The sequence below is a fragment of the Canis lupus genome, chromosome 37, assembly GCF_003254725.2.
Source record: "Canis lupus dingo isolate Sandy chromosome 37, ASM325472v2, whole genome shotgun sequence".
Lineage (NCBI taxonomy): Eukaryota > Metazoa > Chordata > Mammalia > Carnivora > Canidae > Canis > Canis lupus.
The window spans coordinates 3,145,001-3,151,392 of record NC_064279.1 but is presented as its reverse complement, the minus strand read 5'-3'; the positions used below and the strand labels follow the sequence as shown (position 1 = coordinate 3,151,392).

The following is a 6,392-nucleotide window of genomic DNA, read 5'->3' as shown; positions in this document are numbered from 1 at the left end:
ATTGCTGTGACTAGGACTCTCAGTACTATGTTGAATAAAAGTGGGGAAGGCGAACATTTTTGTCTTATTCCTGATCTCAGTGGTAAAGCTCTAAGTTATTTACCATTGAGTATGGTGTTAGTTGTGGACCTGTCATTTAAGTACTTTGATATATTCAAAGACACCTGCCCTGCGGGGACAGGAGTCGTGAGGCGGACGCCATGGCAGTGTCAGAGAGCCAGCTCAAGAAAACGGTGTCTAAGTACAAATACAGAGACCTAACCATACATGAAATTGTCCATGTTATTACTTTATACAAAGATCTCAAACCTGTATTGGATTCATATGTTTTTAATGATGGCAGTTCCAGGGAACTAATGAACCTTAGTGGAACAATTCTTGTGCCTTATAAAGTAATATATATAATATTCCAATATGCCTTAGGCTGTGGGACACATGCTCATATAATTCCCCTATCTGTTTCATTAAACCTACTAGTTCAATGACTATTAAAACAGGAAAGCAGGACACCTGGGTGGCTCAGTGGTTGAGCATCTGCCTTTGGCTCAGGGCGTGATCCTCAAGTCCTGGGATCAAGTCCCACATCAGGCTCCCCGCACGGAGCCTGCTTCTCTCTCTGCCTGTGTCTCTGCCTTTCTCTCTATGTCTCTCATAAATAAATAAATAAATAATAAATAAATAAATCCTTTAAAAATAAAACAGGAAAGCATGCTGATGCAAATGAGAAGATATATCTTCCTTCTCTACATAAATGGAAACACCACAGCCAGACTTGTTTATTCAGGTCATGATTGTGGTGTTTGGAGATGAACCTCCAGTCTTCTCTCGTCTCACTATTTTGGCATCTTATCCACTATACCAGGCAAAGGGGCAACCCAATACTTCCTATATGCCAAGTATGCCAAGTGGAATATCTGCATATCCATCCAGATATCCTCCCAACCCCAGTGGTTATCCAGGCTGTCCTTACCCACCTCTGGTCAGTATCCTGCCACAGGTTCTCAATACCCTTCCCAGCTCCCGTGGCCACTGTCAGTCCCAATAGGGATGACACCATTGGTGAGGTCACCATTCGAGCCTCTCTCATCTCAGTGGTTAGTGACAAGCTGAGATGGCAGAGGAAGGAGGAAATGGATCATGCCCAGGCAGGGCTCAATGCCTTGAAACAAACAGAGGAAGACCTGAAGAAAGGTGATCAGAAACTGGAAGAGATGGTTACCCGTTTAGATCAAGAAGTAGCTGAGGTCGATAAAAACATAGAACTTTTGAGAAAGAAGAATGAAGAACTCAGTTCTGTTCTGGAGAAAATCAGTCTGAAAACAATGACACTGATGAAGTTATCATTCCGACAGTCCCACTATACAAACAGATCCTAAATCTGTATGCAGAGGAAAATGCTATTGAAGACACTATCTTTTACCTGGGAGAAGCCTTGAGGTGGGGAGTAATAGGTTTGGGTGTCTTCCTGAAGCATGTACATCTTCTGTCCCATAAACAGTTCCAGCTGGGGGCACTAATGCAAAAAGCAAGAAAGACTGCTAATCTCTGTGACCTCTACTGACTTCTCTGATATTAGCTGGAGATTGAGCTCTTCTTCAAGCATTCTTTCCTTCTCTTTCTTTCTCATATCAGTAGGTGCCCAGAATATGTTATGACAGTTTATCATTTAAGTGTAATATATCTTGAAACAATAGTATATTTTCGGTTTTCTTTTGGTAAAGACTGGCTTTTATTAATGTACTTTCTATCCTCTGCAAACCTTTTGTGCTGAATGTTGGAACTGATATGTTAAATAAAATTTGTTGCATAAAATAACTAAATAAATAAATGTTTAAAAATGTTCAGGTACACCTGCTATACTCACTCCATTTAGAGTTTTTATCAAAAATGGATTTTGAATTTTGTCAAGATGATTTTTCTATGTCTATTGAGATGATCATATGATTTTTATTTTTATTTTGCTAATGTGGTATATCATGTTGATTGATTTGTGGATATTGGGCTATCCTTGCATGTCTGGAATAAATCCCATTTGATCATGGTGTATGATCTTTGTAAGTGACTGTTGAATTCAGTTTTCACTATGTCTCAGCTTTTGATTCAGTTAATAGGACTAAACAACTATCAATAGTTATTATAAAAGTAGCAGTTATAGACATTATAAGGATTTGTTATCAAAGCCTGACCTTACATCTAAGTTTCCAATATTTCTTATCTGCTTAAATCTGAGCAAGCTACCTAACATCACTTAGACTTGGTTTCCTCATTTATAAAAAGAGAAAAATAACACCTCAGATAGTTAGGGATAGGATATGTATGTATTCTATGTAAGGTTCGGAGCTTTTGAAACAGTAAGTCCTAAATTAGAGGATAACCATGTGGTACCTATGGTCTCTACCCAACCGAGCACTCCCTTTTTCATTTGAGATGATAAACAGCTTCTTAAGACCCCTTTTGGAGCTTTCAAGACCCCTATAAAGTTTGGAGCATCAACTTCCCCTTCTTGGTCCATATATCTTAACAATTTTCCCCATTCAGAACCCCTGTCCATTTTCCTAAGTACAATTTCATTGTCTTCCCAATACTATTAAGCAGGCTTCTTTCCCTTGTCTTATATTCCAAAGTTTAATATTTACTCTCTAGACAAAACTTATGTTATTATAGAATTAAATGTTTTCTACAATTACCCCTGTGTTCTGGCCTACAGGAATATAATCTCTATACTTCCTAGATTAAATCTTCCTTAAAAATATGAAGTTTTTGACAAGCATCAAAATGGACGCTATTACTTACAAATTATAACATCCTAGGGGCACTTGAGCAGCTCAGTGGTTGCGTGTCTGCCTTTGGCTCAGGTCGTGATCCTGGGTCCTGGGATCGAGTCCCGCATCAGGCTCCTTGAATGGAGCCTGCTTCTCCCTCTGCCTGTGTCTCTGCCTCTCTCTCTGTGTCTCTCATGAATAAATAAATAAAATCTTTAAAAATAAAACAAACTATAACATTCTATAGTTAATATTTTTTCATATTTTCTTAATGTTAATAAGTTTATTTACCTTGTTTCCTTTGTTTAATACTTCATTTCTTAATGTTTAATTCTTCTCCTACTCAGTTGAGAATAGCATTGAGCAGTAGAAAGCCACATGGGTAGGTCCCAGTCTTTTCAAATGGGAATAAAATACTATCACATAGGATAATTGAAAAATTGAAATAAAATATCAGAATTAAGAAATGAATAATTTGTTGGTATGTAGAAGGTAAATAACAATATAGGATTTTTAACATCTTGCATCATATAATTATGTGAGCTCCTTGTCTACCTGGTCTTTTCCCCTTAAATCTAAATTCTCTCAAGATACCATGTCCTAATTATTGAGGCACATTGATAATCATAAATATTGTAAGATTTTAAGCTCAAATTATAAAATATTTAAATTTATAATTACCAATCATGTTTAATTTCATTCTAAAGATTCCTCTTATAAATCAATTTATATTTGTTGATTTATTTTGTTAATAATGATAACATCTGCTTTCTATGAGTATGTGATTTACTGATTTGCCAGTCATTGGCAAAAATGTGAAAATTTGAGGTAATATTTTTGTCAGTAAACTTCTATGCAAACCTATTTTCCCAATTCAAGTGCCCTCACATAGTCCCATATTTTCCTCAGTGCTGTAACCCACCAACCACACCACCTCAAGTTATAATATAACTGTCAATATAAAAAGCTCTCGTGGATTGTGATTTGAAACCCTGATTTCATTTCTGTAATTAAGTGACGATAAAGACACTTTAAGAGTCTTGGTATTACTGACAATTTCAGGAGCTAAAAAACTAATGTCCTTCAAGTCAAACATTGTACGTAATAGGTACCAAACAAATAGGCCTTTAAAAATGTGGCCTTAATTAATCAAGTGAAAAATAAGTTTAAAATGTGTTTGTAAAAAAAATTAATAAATAAAATAAAAAATAAAAAATAAAATGTGTTTGTTAAACAAATAAATAAAATAAAATGTGTTTGTACTATGTGATAACATTTTTGTCAAAATACACAATGAAATATTTAGCTATAAGGAGATCTTTCACTGATAGACTCACATATTTGTCAAATGAATAAAGTTCCTCAGCAAATCTTACTGAGATAGGCTTGCTTAGCAATAAAGTGGCCCAAGATAGGAGTAGAAAGTATAATGGATTTAATACAAATTGAGCTTCACATGAAGAGACTCATATTTCACTAATAACTACAGAGTACATTGAAAATACAAAGTACTGGGTAAATGGTAAGAATTTTTATCAGATGTTGGTCACTGACAGAAGCAGAATAACATGTTTGATGGATGAAAGGCTTGATATAATGTGACCAACACTTGATTTCTACGAACATCCCATCTCTATGTGAGAATGATAGAGAATTAAAAACATGACCAGAGCACTTCATCAGAGGGTCTCCCCTAGTCTCCAATCTTGCTCCCTGCCACCTTGCATTCTCTGTGGTCCTCACCTTTAGAACACCGGCGCTGTGTGCATTACTCTGGCTTCTAGTTCCATTAAAATAGTGTTCTGTCCTATTTTCTCCAAAGATGAATTCCTAACAACATTCAAATATGTATGATGTTTTTAGCAGACTGATACCAGAAAACATGGGCTGAATAAACAAAATAAAACCTTCGTTCTGACTTTCTCTACAGTTTCTGCACTGGATAACCTAAGAATATTTGCTTTTAAAATAGAGAACTTTGCCATTATTGATACTGACATGACGATATTCTCTGTCTTCATTTGGAAAATTATATTTAATTATAGAAATGCTGCATATTTCCTCTCATTTGCTCTTTTTTTGTATTATTTTTGGATGCTGGGGTAGGAAAACTCTGGATTCTTATGACAACAAAATATAGATGCATTCAGGTTTCCTTATTCCACTCTTACAGCATAGAAGCAGAACTGCTCCGCACAGAGGTGACCAATGGGCCATATGCACTTTCGATTTATAATCAGTTCAGCCATTATTACCAGTAGAAATCATTTTAAAATGAGCATGATTCTGAACCGTGCACCCTAAGTCATTGTCCTAAAAATAGAGAGCACATCTTTAAACTTTATAACCCTCTCTGTAGATTTCTCAGAAATATAGAAACAGGCAGAAATACGAGCAGTCACTTGATCACCTATGTAGGGTCAGCACTTTTCCCTACACAAAGTTGGTGAAAGGATTATTATTTCAAATAAACCTGTGATAGGTATTTTATTCCCATTGGAAGAAATGAGTTTTCTACTATACCATGCTGATCCCCAACTGAATAACCAAATAACACTAAGGAAGGAAATACGAAAAAAGAGAGAAGGCAGATTTCTGGACAAATAAATATCTATTATAGGTTGCTGCATGAATACACCAATCTCATATTTTAAGACTGTGAAAGATCATAATTTTTTTAAAAAATGACTAAGTGCATCTTAGAGCATCCACTATTAAACTGAGATCCATGAATTCTGAAGGGATTAAATAAGGTTTATGAATTCCTTGAAATCCAAGTCAAGATTCTGTGTGTATATACATTTTTTATAAAGAAATTTCTCCCCCTGTACAGGATTCTTCTCTTTGGCAAACAAACATACTCTAATAATTGCTTTTTACCATGAAGATCACCTTTATTACACATCCCCTCCTACATCTCCCCCTGGTTTTCTAGCTTTTCTCCACAATCAAACTCCTGGAACACATTTCATATATGCAGTCTCTGCGTCTTCAGATTCCATTTTCTCTCTCTCTCATGGACGTTTGTCTTTTTTTCTCCATGACACTACGAAAATGTGCTCTGGGGAAAGGCAACAATAGCCTTTGCTCTGTCATGTTCATTGTCAATTTAGAGTCTTTTTAGAAACTTTCACTCATTGCAAATAGACAGCATCTTCTGAGATCCTTGCTCTCCTTGTCTTCCATAATGCCGGATACCCACACTCTCTTTCACGTCTCTGGCTATTTCTTTACATTCATTCCCCTTTGTCTCGCACTTCACTCCCTAACTGCTAAGGGTGGGAGTTTCTCAGCCTTTGTCAAGACCCTTTCTCCCTCTGCTCTCTTCATAGAGGGGCTCACTCATTATCAGGCTTTTACAAACCAGCATTATGCTAATAATTCTCAAATCTCTGTAGAACTCAGACACCTCTTCTCTGTTCCAGATATGCATATAGAACTGTGTATTTGTGGTCCACTTGGCACACAGGGCACTGCAACCCGCCTTCTTTTTGTCCATTTAACATTCTAAGGGGTTTTTTTCTCCTTATTTATAGAATGTCCTTACCCTCATTTTTTTTGCATGTTTTTCCTTTGTTATCCAGATATGAACTTAAATGTCATAACCTTTTTTTTTTAATTTATACCAAC

General features: G+C 36.1%; 1 pseudogene; it reads left to right on the top strand.

The window, feature by feature from the left end:
- The first annotated feature begins 200 nt into the window (after nt 1-200).
- Nucleotides 201-1,561, top strand: LOC112656281 (tumor susceptibility gene 101 protein-like; annotated as a pseudogene).
- The last annotated feature ends 4,831 nt before the right edge of the window (nt 1,562-6,392 follow it).